The following is a 15,164-nucleotide window of genomic DNA, read 5'->3' on the forward strand; positions in this document are numbered from 1 at the left end:
ACCATTAGAATACCAGAAGAATAATGCCTGCAGAAAGATTCGTAGATAAATGCCAGACGTACATGGCAAAACTTGAATGAGAAACAAAATGCTTGATTGGCCTCCACGGCTCTCCCCTAAAATGTACCAATCACTGTAATGATTTTCATGTGTGCCCAAATTCTTCGATGCCCTCCCCAGAAGGGGGCACCAGACTCCCCTCTGCTTGAGAGTGGGCAAGACATACTCTCTCACTTCTGAAGAACAGAGCATGGGGAGAGGAAAGCGGTAACTTCACAGCGGAGAGGTCAGCAGACACCACCTTGACCCAGTGATCACAGTCAGCCTTGACAGCCATATTGACACCACGCACCCCGATACGATCTGACGAGAAGGCACATCGCCTCTGTAGTATCATTCTCCAAAATCAACCACCTCAGTCTAGTCGTGAGAATCAGCAAACAAACCCAAACCAGAGGGATGCTCTACAAGATACCTGACCAGTACCCTCCAAAAGTGCCACAGTCGTAAAAACAAGGGAAGATGAAAAAACTGTCCTAAACTGCAGAGACAGAGAGCTCGGGGTTAGTGTGTACTATCCTGGATTGGATCCTGGGATAGAGAGGGGATACTGGCAGAGAAACTGGGGCAATCCTAACAAAGTGATGGCAGGGTAGACACGTTGTCCCAAAGTTAGGGCCTTAGTTTTGATAAACGCACACGGTGGCGTAAGGTGTTCACGAGGGGTGGCTGAGGAAAGGTGCGCACGGGGACACTGCACGACCTTCACAACTCTTCCAGAAGTCTACAATGATTTTATAACGTGTTTTTAAGTTTATTTATTTTGAGACAGAGAAAAAGCAAGCAGGAAAGGGGCAGAGAGAGAGGAAGAGAGAGAATGCTAAGCAAGTTCCACACGGTCAGCGAAGAGTCCAACACGGGGCTCGAACTCACGAACTGTGAGATCATGACCTGAGCCAAAACCAGGAGTCAGATATTTAACTGACTGAGCTGCCCAGGTGCCCCTAAAATTATTCTAAGATACAAGGTCCTTAAAAGGAAGTGTCATGATAGTGTGTGGGGATGTCTAACAATCTTGGGAGACAATGGTAGGGGGGGCTTGGTGGTATCAATTAAGAACCCTCCAGAAACAGAGAAAGAGTCACACCCTGAACTGAACCAAACCCCATGCTGTTGCCTACACAGTGCCCTCCATTAGTACCACTCTAGTAAGATATTTCTAAAGGAACACAAAGTGACAGGCACCTCAGCTGGTGAAAGTGCTCCATGCAAAAAAACAAAAACAAAGAAACAAAAAAAAAAACCCAAAATGAAAAACAAACAAACAAACAACAACAACAACAAACCACCATGGAGAACTGTAATACCCCAACCAGAAGTAAATACTATAAAACATTTTTTTCTTTAAAATGTTAAAAACTTCACATCAAAAATCCAAAAGCTGAAAACAAAACAGAAAGAATTAATATCAAAATAGGTGAATGAGAATTTGCTGAATTCAGGGAAGAAACTGAAGAAAAAGTAAAAATTAAACTGTTTGGTGCCCCCAAGGGATAATATACTCAACTAGATATATAACAAGGGACACTGGGGACAGGAATAAAAACAGCCAGAAAAAATGGAAATAAGAAAGAAAGGTTTTTAAAGGATCAAAGGGAAAACCACTCGTACAGAAGACAGACAAAGATCTGATATTAAGGTGATCAGAAGTCCAAAAGGAAAATCACGTGACAATGAGAAGCTAATATCGGGGCATCTGGGGGGCTCCATGGGTTGAACGTCTGACTTTTAATTTCGGCTCAGGTCGTGATCTCACGGTTGGTGAGTTCGAGCCCCGCGTCAGGCTCCATGCTGACAGCTCAGAGCCTGGAGCCTGCTTCAGATTCTCCCCCTCTCTCTACCCCTCCCCTGCTCACGCTCTGTGTCTCTCTGTCTCTCAATAATAAATAAAAACGTTAAAAAAAATTTTTTTTAAATAAAACTCAAGATTTTCATATTGGTTCACAAAGTGAAACCCAGCTGCTGCTGTATAGAAGAGACACATCCAGGACAAAGTGCTTTATGCTGAACAGGCGAACAGGTGCCAGCCAACACAACCAATAGGGAAGCAGGAATATGAAAGTCAGCAAGGTACAAGCACAGGAAAGGCATTTAAAAAGACAACAACAACACTTTTGATACCTAAAGCAACAGTTCACAATGAAGACATATCTATCATGAATACCTATCTACATAACAGCACAGAATCCACTTTCTTGATGTGGGAACTTCACAAGAGGCAAGGAGAAGAAAACCCCACTAAAAGTCCAGGAGATAACATTCACTTTATGGGAAAGCACATCTACTCTCAGTTCAAGAAAGGTCAAAAAGACACACACACACACACACACACACACACAAACACACACACACACACAAAGAAAGGAAATGGAATAATCCAGAAAGTAGATATTATGATAAATTATTAACTTTGCCTCTGAAAGTCAAGAACATGGTCCTCCTCAAATGCCCATGGAACATTCACAGAGATTTAACACTCATCAATACAAATAAAATTTAATAATAAAATACAAACATAAATCCCCAATAGAAATACAAAAAAGTTAGCAATGAATACAGAATTGAAACACCAAAAATTCTTTTCTCTTGAAAATTAAAAAAAAAATTGTAATAAACAATAATTGACTGAAAAAAAGTACAAATAAAAAGTGCAGAATTACCAACAATTAGTGTGATAAAATCACTATGTATCAGAATCCATAGAATACAATCAAAATAGTGATCAGCAGAAATGTTATAACTTTAAATAATTATACCAAATATAATAAGTTAATTAAAAAAAGGAATTAATTTCCTGACTCAAAAAGCTGGAAAAATAACAATACAATAAACAAAGAGAAAGCAGAAAAAATAACATAGTATAAGAGCACATGTGATACAGAATAGAAACCAAGTAATATATAATATTTATTTATTACATATCACTACGTGGAACTACTAATGGGCTATGATAAAATAATAGAGAAAGACTAAATCAAAATGCTGCTTCTTTTAAAAGAAATGAACAGACAGCTCTATAATTTGCCTAATCAAGAAAATAAAGGGGGTGCTGGGGTGGGTCAGTTGGATGAGTATCTAATCCTTGATTTCAACTCAGGTCATGATCCCAGAGTTGCAGTATCAAGCCCCACATCAGGCCCTGTGCTGAGTGTGGAGACTGCTGGGGATTCTCCCTCCCCGCTTATGCTCTTTCTCTCTCTCTAAAATAAAAAGTAAATAAAAAGAAAAACAAAGAAGTGATGAAAGAAACAACCATGAAACAAATGAACATAAAAATATAGTAAGATTTTGTACAATTCTATGCAAATTCATTTAAAAACCCACACAAAATGAGGATTTCCTAGGAGAATACAATTTGCTAAACTTGACCCAAATAAATATGGAAAGCTTGAACAGACCTACTTCTACAGACAAAACACATGAAGTTATCAAAGAACCATCTCAGGCAAAAGGACAAGGCCTAGGTGGTTTCACAGGGGACGTCCTCAGCAAATACAAGACAATCTCAGCATCATTAAACTGCTCTAGAGCACAGAGTATAACATTGACATCGAAAGCAATAAAGATAGTGCCAAAAAGAAAGCTACAGATCCACATTTCTTATAAATATCAATGCAAAAAATCCTAAATAAAATATGAGCACAAACAATCCACAACATATTAAAAAACAGTACATCATGTCCAAGTAGGACTTACTCTTTCCAGGACTATAAGGTTGGATCAATGTCAGAAAATCCATTAATATAATCTGCCATACTAAGAAAAGTTGTAAGGAAAAGATTACACGATTTTCTCCATAATATGAAAAAAAAAATCCTGATAAGAAAAACACCCAGTAAGAATGTATGCTTCTCTACACACACACACACACACACACAAACACATAGATATATGTGAGTACATATATGTATATCCATACCTGTACACATGCACACACGTGTGTACATTCATGTACATGTATGCAGATAGATACATGCATGTATGTGTACATAGACTCAGACTTGAGTTCATCATCTGTCTTCATAGGAAACGATAGATGCATTTCCCATTAAGGTCAGAAACAAGGCAAGAATACCCACTCTCTGCACTATCTAACAATCAATTGGAAATAAAATGAATATAGTTAGATAAGGAAAATGAATTATAGGATTAGAAATTTGGAAAGAGGGGCGCCTGGGTGGCGCAGTCGGTTAAGCGTCCGACTTCAGCCAGGTCACGATCTCGCGGTCCGTGAGTTCGAGCCCCGCGTCAGGCTCTGGGCTGACGGCTCGGAGCCTGGAGCCTGTTTCCGATTCTGTGTCTCCCTCTCTCTCTGCCCCTCCCCCGTTCATGCTCTGTCTCTCTCTGTCCCAAAAATAAATGAAAAACGTTGAAAAAAAAATTTAAAAAAAAAAAAAAAAAAAAAAAAAAAAAAAGAAATTTGGAAAGAAATAAAACTTCACTTGCAGATGATGTAATAATATTCCCAGAAAACCGAAGAGACTCAATACCAGAAATTACAAAAACAATAAAAGAAACAAATAGAAGAATGTAAAATGAATCTATAAAAATCAACAGCATGTGTATGTACACACCCAAACAATGAACAATATAATGGAGAAGAAACTCACCACTACAAAAGCAACAGAAAGGATAAAGTACTTAGGAATTAACTTATCAAAAAAGATACAAATATGAAAATAATTTTAAACCAGCTTTAAAAACACGAAAATGGGGTGCCTGGGTGGTTCAGTTGGTTAAGTGTCAACTTTGGCTCAGGTCATGATCTCATCATTCATGGGTTCGAGCCCCGTGTTGGACTCTGTGCTGATAGTTCATGTCCTGAAGCCTGCTTTGGATTCTGTGTCTCCCTCTCACTTTCTGCCCCTCCTCCACTCATGCTTGTGCGTGCTCACTCTCTCTCTCTCTCTCTCTCTCTCTCTCTCTCAAATAAATAAAAACACAAAAACAACTTTAGCAAATGCAAAAACATCTCTTGTTCTCAGATGGGATAATGCAATATTATAAAAATATCAATCCTCCTGGAGATAGTACGTAAATTTAACAACACTGAAATATAACTCCCAGTAAGTTTTTATTTTGGGTTTACACAAGTTGATTCTAAAGTTTAAATGAAAAATTAAGCAGACAGTAACAACTAGAAAAACTCTAAGAGCGAAGAGGGAGGATTAGTCCTACCAGATATTAAAACATACTAAAAAGGGGCACCTGGGTGGTTCAGTCAGTTAAGCATCTGACTTCGGCTCAGGTCATGATCTCAAGGTTTATGGGTTCGAGCCCCGCGTCAGACTCTGTGCCGACAGCTCAGAGCCTGGAGCCTGCTTCGGAGTCTGTGTCTCCCTCTCTCTCTGCCCCTCCCCCACTCACACTCTGTCTCTCAAAAATAATAAACATTAAGAAAAAAATTTTTTAAAAACATACTAAAAACCCTCAGTAATTACAACTATGGTATTGGTATTGACCAGTGGAAAAGTCCAGGCATGGACTCAAAGGTATATGGGAAGATGGCACATGAGAAAGGGATGTCGCAGCTTGCTGGGAAAAGACAGACTTTGTAGTGACAAAGGACATCGTGATCACTGGGTGGCCCATCTGAAAGAAGGCAGAAATGGGTCCCTAGTTCACATCACATGCCAGAATAAAGACCAAATGAATGGATCAGGGGTTGAACGGACAAACATCTAGCAAAACAAATGGGTGAATTCTTTTACAATATGGATATGAAGGGTGTGAGGAAAGATTTTTAAACTCTAACTTATAGTTAATATGTAATAAAAGCACAGATGGATTGAGTATAAAAACTTTTTAAGTTTCTGTGAGACACCATAAATCAAGTCAAATTGATAGACAAATTGGGAGAAGTCTCTGCCACATTGCTCCCAGATAAAGGGCTAGTCCCCCTAACCAATAAAGTGATCTCAGAAATAGAGGAAAAGATCAAAATTCCAATGGAAAGATGGACAAAACACATAAGCAGTTCACAAAAAAACCCAACATATATAAGGTCCTTAACATATGAAAAGATGCCCAATTTCACTCATAAATCCAAGAATGCAGAATTAAATCCCAGATGCACTGGGATACCATATCCCCGTATTGTGTGGACAAAACCTCAAAAGTGTGACCACACACCCTGTTGGCAAGCAGGCACTGTGGGCATTGCTGGTGCCTGCGGTCATGCCTACAGTCATACCTAAGAACACCGTGCACTTACCCCTTCACCCAGAAATCCCACCTCCAGGAACCAGCCCCAAGAACTACATCTCCACAAACACACACACAAGGTTATCCACATTGCTGGTATTTCTAATTGTAATATATAATTACCTAAGTGCCCATCTACAAGCAACCAGCTATATAATCTGTAGCCTAGCCACATGATGTATTATGCAGCTACAAACAGGAAAATATTGTAAACTAATGTAGGGTGAGTTCCAGGACATGTATTAAGTTCAATAAGGAAAATACAAAAGAGTGTATATAGTGTGCCAATTTCGTATACCAGAGAAGGTTCACTGGGACACCTGGGTGGCTCAGTCGGCTGATGAGTGTCTGAGTCTTGATTTCAGCTCAGGTCAAGATCTCAGGGTCGTAAGATCGAGCCCCATGTTGGGCTCTGTGCTGAGTGTGGAGCTTAAGATTCTCTGTTTCCCTCTGCCCCTCTCCCCCACTCTGCGCTTTCTCTCTAAAATTTAAAAAAAAAAAAAAAAGGTTAACTAAGAATTGAACTACTGACTACAAGTTCTCAGACTATTCACACCTTGTGCAATGCATTCTAAGGACAAAAATCACTGCAAAGAAATCTTGAGTTTTTCTTAAGTTTGCTTTTGCCAGTGCTGTTGGTGTAATGATTCTGAAGTGAGTTGGGGAGTGCTATAGTACAGAGCAAGGAGTTGAAATATATTACTCTTTGGGAAAGCCAGGGTCTCACCGCAAGAGAAGGGGAACACAGATATGAACAACCCTGTGCTGTTGGACCCGAGCTGGAGCATGAGTGTGAATATGGGACTCCTGGTTCTGTCCACTCCAAGGGCCACAGACAGTGACGCCCCTGTAGCGACAGGCATACCCACTCCCCGGGTCATGGTTTATAAACGCCACTCCTCACGAAAAGAAATCATGGCTTCTTAAAAAAGTCACATCATTCTGGGCCTTAGGCAGAGAAAGAACCGAGTGAGCTTGGACCATCTCTTGTCAGAAGGCAGACAAGTACTTAGAGACAAATGAGGTGTGTCAGAAAGATACAAGAACCTGATCGAGAGGCTCCTGCGGGCCAGACTTGGAACAATTTGATCTTCAAAAAGAATTATGATGGTAATCAATTATAATACGTTGGATTCAAAAGAATAGTTGAATCTACAGTGAATTATTTTCCAAAGGCTAGAAAGAGAAATTCTTCTTCACAAAAGCAAGCCGGTTAATAAACGTGGCAGGTGTGACAGAGCTGGAGTGTCACCATCCTGCACCCACACTTGACAGAAGCAGAAGTCACTGGATAAAGGTCCTTGGGGAACAGACACTCTCACCGTTTCATCATCCCCCAGGCTTCTCGCCCACTTCCGAAAGGACAAAGTTATTCATGTGTGACAGGGTCGGTAGTCCTCTCAACCACGTGGTTCAATGAATCGTATGTTCTCCTGCTCCAGCGAAGGAGGAAGAACACCACACCTGTCACCTCTGCCGTGGCCACACTGAAAGGTCTGACCTGAATCAACCCATGAGGAAAAAGCCAGACAATCCGTACCGTGGAAGTCACGTGACACAACTCACCTGGACTCCAAGGTGCTGAGGTACTAAAAGAAAAAAAAGGGGCCGTGGGAGGACCGAGTGACTCTTGGTTTTGGCTCAGGTCATAATCTCACGGCTCATGAGTTCAAGCCCCATGCCGGGCTCTGCACTGATAGCTCGAAGCCTGCTTGGATTTTCTCTCTCCCTCTCTCTCTCTCTCTCCAAATAAATAAATAAACTTTTAAAAAAAGGCCATGAATACGGTTGTGAATTAAAGGAAATTAGGGAGACATTATAAACTACTGCAATGTGTGGTCTTTAATAGTCCCTAGATTGAAAAAAATACGTCCAAGACATTTGGGAGACAATTAGGTAAATGGGAATATGGGGCCTCCATGATTTCTTGGGGGTAACAATAGCTCTGTGAGGCTGAGTAATACCCTTGTTCCTAGGAGACAGTGAGGTACTTTTAAACGATTCAATAGTGTGTGCACACACGTGTGTTTTTGATTGTAAACTACAAAGCATTATTTGCATGTTAGAACGTGCTTATGTGTGAATTTGATGAAGGGTAATTTTCTTTTAAGATTTATTTATTTATTTGAGAGAGAGCACGCGTGAGTAGGGGAGGGATAGAGATAGAGACTCCCAACCAGGCTCCGTGCTGTCAGTGCAGAGCCCAATACAGGCCTCGACCCCACACACCATGAGATCGTGACCTGAGCCGAGATCAAGAGTCGGCCACCCAACTGACTGAGCTCCCCCAGGTGCCCCAATGGTGGGTAATTCTTGAGGAAGAGGAGGCACAGGTGCAGACATGTGACTTCTCAGGTCATCTGGAGAGAAGTGAGCGTTGAGACCTAGGCACCCCTTTGTGTCCACTTCTTCCCCTGCAAGACACAAGGGGTGAAATTGCCGGGGACCAGAACACAGCCCAAGTGGTTTTTATTCCAAGAAATAAAGCCTCCCAGCTAATGAGAGATTATATAAAAATCTTGAGGTTGAGTGGAAGACAACAACAAAAATGTGTCCCATTGTCTGGTCCACCCCAGGCTCTGTTATGACCCCCAAGCTGGTGAGTCTGTGCGCCTGGGCCCAGCGGGCCGCTATGTGGAGATCGGCAGGTGCCCCTTGCAGTCCCAACCCACACCCGGTACAGAGAGACGGGAAAACGTCACCATTGGGAGCCAGGAAAGCTTGCCCTGCAACCATGGGGACCAAAATAAACATCTGCCTTCCAATTACAGGCAGGAGCACACACACTGCAGCATTAGAACTCCTTCCACTCTCCAGATTTAGTCCTCATTTGAGAGTTTCCTGAAATCACACAACTAAAAACACACACACACGGAAGAACACGCAGTGACGATGTTCTGAGCTCTGCTTACATTGCTGGTTTTAGTTGGAAAACATTAGCACCAAATGACCTTTTTCTGAAGGGTATTTAAGGAGACAAAGCAATTTTCTGTACTGTGGTTGCCATAGTGATGGGCCCTTTGAAAGGCTCGGGGAGAAATGATGTATGTCTGTAACCCATGGCCGAGGCCACAACAAACGGCTCAGGAAAGCAACATTTGGGGATTCATTTGAAGCAGAATAGAGAAACAGGTTTTTAAAAACTCAACCAGGAAAGAAGGGGAAGGAGGACTGTGTGGTGCTGCACAAGCAGAGCGGAGGTGACAGGCAGGGCACCGATCCTGCGGGGGAGGACACCAGGGCCCTGGGAGGGGCTGGTCAGCTCATGGAGCCCGGTGGGTCTCCATGGCTGGGGGCGGTGGCTGGTGTGCAGGGGATACTCTAGCAGCCTCCTCCGAGGCCCCTGCCCCCTCTCTCAGCCCAAAACTGGCACTTGGGTTTCAGAACAAGGGAGGCCCCACCAAACAGAGCCAGTACTCTTGGGAGGAATGGCTGACCCCAAGGCTGGGGCAAAGAAGGCACCAGATGACCTGGAAAATTGCGTTGTGTCAGAAAGCAGAAAAGTTCTTGAAGAAGGACAGTGACATGCCAGAGACATGGGAGCCCCTTGCAGGGGCCTCCTCTGGCCAAACTTGAAAGGATTCAAACATCACAATAAATAATGGTAGTTAACAGAGAGCAGCCCATTAAACCACTGGACCATGAGTCCATACGGATATGAGTGAATGAGTGAATATGTAAACAGGAAGTTTAATCAGGACACTTACCTAATTTCAAAGTACCCACACATGAGATTGTAATCAAGCAGAAAAGAGTGACATACAGCAGATAAGACTGAGAGATGTCACGGTAACAGCATCATAACAGTGATAAAGATGGCCCCACTAGCAATGGGGGCCATGACACCTGATACATGCGAGGATTAGACACAGCACTGCCTCTCTGATGTCCATGCTAAGATGCATGTATTCACAATGAAGCATCATGGGGCACCTGGGTGGCTCAGCAGGTTGAGCGTCCGACTTCGGCTCAGGTCATGATCTCACAGTTCGTGAGTTCGAGCCCCACATCAGGCTCACTGCTGTCAGCCTGTCAGCACAGAGCCCACTTCACATCCTCTGTCCCCCTCTCTCTGCCCCTCCCCTACTTGTGCTCTCCCCCCACCAAAAAAAACAACAAAAAAACCACACTATCAGATGAACCCCATACAAGGAAATTTCTACTAAGCAACTGCCCTGTAATCTTCTACAGTGACTTTTCTGTGATAGCCCAGGGAAGCCTGAGGAATGTTCCAGACTGAAGAAGATGAAAGGGACCTGACAGCTAAATGTAAGATGAGCTGAACCAGACCCTTTGAATACAAAGGGCATTAGTGGGAGAATTGGCAAAATTTGAATGGGGTCCAAGGATTAGATGGTAAAGTCAATATTAATTTCCTAATATTGAGAGTTGGATTGTGATTATGAAAGAGAATATCTTTGTTTACTGGAAACATGCATTAGAACATATGGGAGAAGGGCATGATGTCAGCAATTTATTCTGAGATGGTTCAGTAGAGAAAAAAAATTTTTGTACCATAACTTGCAACTTTTCTGTTAGTTTGAGAGGATTTCAAAAAATAGGTTTAAAAAAGGCAAATTACTAACATCAGAAATGAAAGCTGGGACATCACTACAGATCCCACAGGCATTAGAAGGATAAAAGAGGAAAACTGAACAACTTTACGCCTACAAATTTGATAATTTGTGTCAAACAGACCAATTCCTTGAAAGATACAATTTGCCAAAACTCACATAAGAAGAAACAAACAATAACGTTCCAAGACAGAAAGCACCAGACCCCAGACCCAGACGGGTTTACTGGTGAATCTGACCAAACACTTGAGGAAGAAATTATACTAATTTCCTACCATCTCTTCCACAGGACAGAAGCAGCGGGAGCAACCATTATCCTTGTGTTGGCTGCAGACAGGGCTTTGCGAAGTGTTTGGGTGAGAAAATGCAGGCCCAAAAGGTGGAGGGTTTTTCTCCCTTTTTGGTACCAAGAGCCAGTTTACCCAGAAATGGAAGTCAGCACGTCACTGCACCCACAAGACAGATTCGTGGCCGTGGGTGGAATCCCACCCTCCAAGCTACTCAGAAAGACAAGTCTTGTCAGTTGGAACCACATGACCAGACACAAAGCTACATGATCCTTAGTGGTGAAGTCCTGGGGGCAGATTTCACAGTGCTGCCAGCAAGACCCTGCACTAAGGGAAGCCTGTTTCTAGCCTAAACCCACCCAGGAAGCCAGCACCACGGTCTTGTTCTTGACCTTGCCAAAACCAGTCATCTCTGCTTTGCACACTTGGCCCCCCACCTCTCCCCTTTGAGCTGACCCCTCACTTCTCCCATCCCCACCCGTGTCCTCTGTGTCTCTTCACCCAGCTTACTTTCCAAGGTCCTCCTACTAGAACTTCCCTCTAGACACCCTTAACCCTTCTCCCCTCCCCTCTCAGCATGCTCCATTGGCTAAACTACAAGCCTGCTTACTCCAGTTCTCCATCTTGTCTACACCTGCACCCCCAAGGCTGAAGGACAAGAGGAAGCCTGCAACTGTGCTGTGCTCACCATGAACCATGACCACTCACCTCATGGGTGCCCAGAGCCCTCTGCCTGCCTCTATCTACCTGCTCCTGACTGTGAGGCCCGGCTGGCAGCAGCCTGCACGCCCTGATACAGGTGGTCTGCCGTGGGCACAGGCTGTGCGGTCCTACCAACATCCCTAGGGTGCTGGAGTGTCTGTAACCAGCAGCACTCTTGCTACCCGGCGGTCCTAGACGAAGGCTCACAGCAGCCCCGTCTCCGCTTTCTGCTGCCGCCGTGACAAAGCACCATGCACTCAGCGGCATGATACAGCACAGATGTGTTAGTTCTGCTGGTCGGTGGGGGGCACAGTGAAGGTGTCGGGGGGACTCTGTTCCTTGCCTTTATCCAGCTTCTAGGAGTGCTCGCTTCTGGGCTCATGGCCACTCCACAATGCCTCCTCCACCTTCCCAGGGCTCACCTCCCTCCTACCGCTGCAGCGAGGGCCCACTTCTCAGGACCCAGGTCACCAGCCGGGCCGGCCTCCAGGACCCCGAGTGTGTCACATCTACAAAGCGACTCACACATGCGCAGGTTCTGGGGATCAGGACGTGGGCATCTCGGGGGCTGGCTTTCTGCCTCTTGCCCATCCTCTCTCTCCCAGCTGAGGACAGAGCTTTGTCTGAAGACTGTAGCAGTTTTGCTGCCATGTACCTCTGTGTACCTGGGTGTGCACCGTTTCACGGATCACAGCGGCAGCTGCCACTGCTTAGGGGAAGCTGGTTCCCGGCTCATCCCGAAGGACCGATTTCGTGCTACTCTCAGGCAGGCTGACACACTGGGATGGGTGGGGCCAAGGAAAGGCCGGCCCCACCTCCGTCCCCTCGTTGTCATCCCACACACCCCACCCATGGGCCACCAAGGTCCCAGGCCACACCACACCCAGCGTCCCCAGGAACTGCCCCCCACCCCCCACCCCCACACCTGGCCAATTGCTCTGGAGCCCTCCTCCCACTTGCAGAGATTTTCACAGACCTGAAGATGTAAACGTGCTCATTCTACTGCTAGCCGCACTCCGGAAAGCCACTCGGGGGGGAATTTATTCTACGCGCCTGCATTTAATTTCTAAAATCAGTCTGGGAAAGCAAGAGATTGAGGTTCGTTTTTAAAATCTATTTACTTGCAACCTAGAAACAAGCACAAAGAGACAGACTGTGGATCATCCTGGGAGGGAAGGGAGAGTTGTGAGCTAAAGACTATGCTCAGACTTTCTTTTTCTTGTGAACAATCAGCAGCAGCCTCTATGTGGACTGGACCCGGGAAGTGTTGTGTCCTGTGGGTGACATACCAACACACCACGGAGTGGGGGACGTGCCGAATGGTACTAGGCAGTTAAACACACGGGATCCAAATCGAGACTTAACGGCAAGTTCATTATCTCAAAATCAATCAGCTTTTCTTTACTTCATCAAAAGATCAGATGATAGTGCATGCCACCTTACTTTCAGAATAAAATGTTTTTATTCTCAGACAAGTGAGAACAATGAGAATTATTCCATAATCTGTCAGGTACTGCACGGGCCGATCGAGGAGGGCTTGTGTCTCTGTGAGGGCAGGCTCGTGGCATGCCTGTCGTAGACGTTCAACAAGCTTCAGCAGCCAAGAATGAGACGATCCCGGAACGCAGCGTGGACAGAAAACACTGCGAGCGGTTCAAATGGGACACTCCTGGCCAGGACTGCAGGCCTCCTTCAGGCCCAGATGACCCGGCCTCCACTTCCCCCAGACCAGATGGGCCTCCCCGACCTTCTGCAGGACCTGGTGAGGACTCTTTGTCCTTCTGGGCACTGACAAGACTGACATGACCCTTCCCAGGCCCATCCCCTCCCAGCATGATGAAGGTAAAGAGAACGTGGGTTCTAGCCTCCCTTGGTGCGGGCAGCCAGCAGTGGGGCCAGGGGCAAAATCACGGCAGTGAGGAAGAGGGTACCAGGCAGTTTAGCCACATCGCACAATCCGAGGTACCAGTTTCCACACGACTGCTCTCACTCCAGAACCGGCCTCAGGTCTGGGGCCCCCGCACCACCCACACTCCAGCTGGCTGCAAAACTGGGGGTCTGCACAACCACCCTTGCATACCACAATTTGCCAGAGCCACCCACAGGACTCAAGGAAGGAGTATACTTAGGATTCAAGTTTCATTGTATCAAGAGGATACAGATCAGAACAGCCAAAGGAAGAGATGCACAGGACGAGGTGGAGGGTCCCACAGGTGCCGCTTCTGTGCCCTCGGGACACACCACCCTCCAGGCACATCCATGCTGGTCAGCAACCAGGGGCACTTAGCCCAGCCCGGTGCCCAGCATTTCCTGGGGCTTAATTATATAGACACAAGACACGACTGATTACACTGCTGTCCATGTGGTTGAACTCAACCTGCTGCCCTCTTCTCTCCAAGGGGTTGGGCTGACAGCCCATGGCCCGTGTGCCTGGTGCAGCTGACTCCGTCCTGAGTCACCTTGTTAGCAGCAACTGTCTAGGGGCCCACCCTGAGTCTCAGAGACATTTCTAGCCCTTGGAAAACTCCCAGGCACCAGGGACAGAGACCAGACCTCTCCTTGGGCTGAGGCCACCTTCTTCATTACACTGAGGGGTATTGGTCAGCATTCTCCAGAGAAACAGGAGGCAATAGGAGGCTGATTCTAAAGAAGTGGCTCATGCAATTATGGAGGCTGACAGGTCCCCAGGTGTGCAGTCAGCAACCTGGACACAAGGAGAGCCAATGCTCTGAGCTCCAACCCAAAGTCAGGCGGGCTCAAGACCCAGGAAAGCCCATCTTTCAGTTCAGATCAAAGGCAGGAAAAACAATGTTTCTGTTCAAAGGCAATCAGGCAGGAGGAGTCCCTCTTACTCAGAGGACAATCAGCCTTCTTATTCTGTTCAGGCCTTCAACTGACTGGATGAGACTCACCCACACTAGGGAGAGCCATCTGATTTCCTCAGTCTACTTGATTCAAACATCAATCTCATCCAGAAACCTCTTCACAGATGCATCGAGAATTATGTTCGAGTAAACATCTGGGCACCTTGTGGCCCAGTCAGGTCGACACATAAACATCACAGGAGAAAAGACCAGTGTCCATTACTGTCCCAAGCACAGGCTGGACTCAAAATACTGTGTTAGAGAAGAAATGTGAAGAAAATAGCATCTATGATCAAGTACTAACTATGGTCATTTGTGGTCATGGGGACACGAACGGTTTATTTCTACTTTTCTGAATGTTTTGTGTTTTCTGTAATAGAACTAAGGAAGTAAAAACATAAGCAGCCATTTAGTCCCATAAATGGAGTGTCTTGTACTCAGCTTCAACTGGCTGATGCTCCTTCCCAACCCCG

Source organism: Neofelis nebulosa, chromosome 1 (genome assembly GCF_028018385.1).
Source record: "Neofelis nebulosa isolate mNeoNeb1 chromosome 1, mNeoNeb1.pri, whole genome shotgun sequence".
NCBI classification, from domain to species: Eukaryota; Metazoa; Chordata; class Mammalia; order Carnivora; family Felidae; genus Neofelis; species Neofelis nebulosa.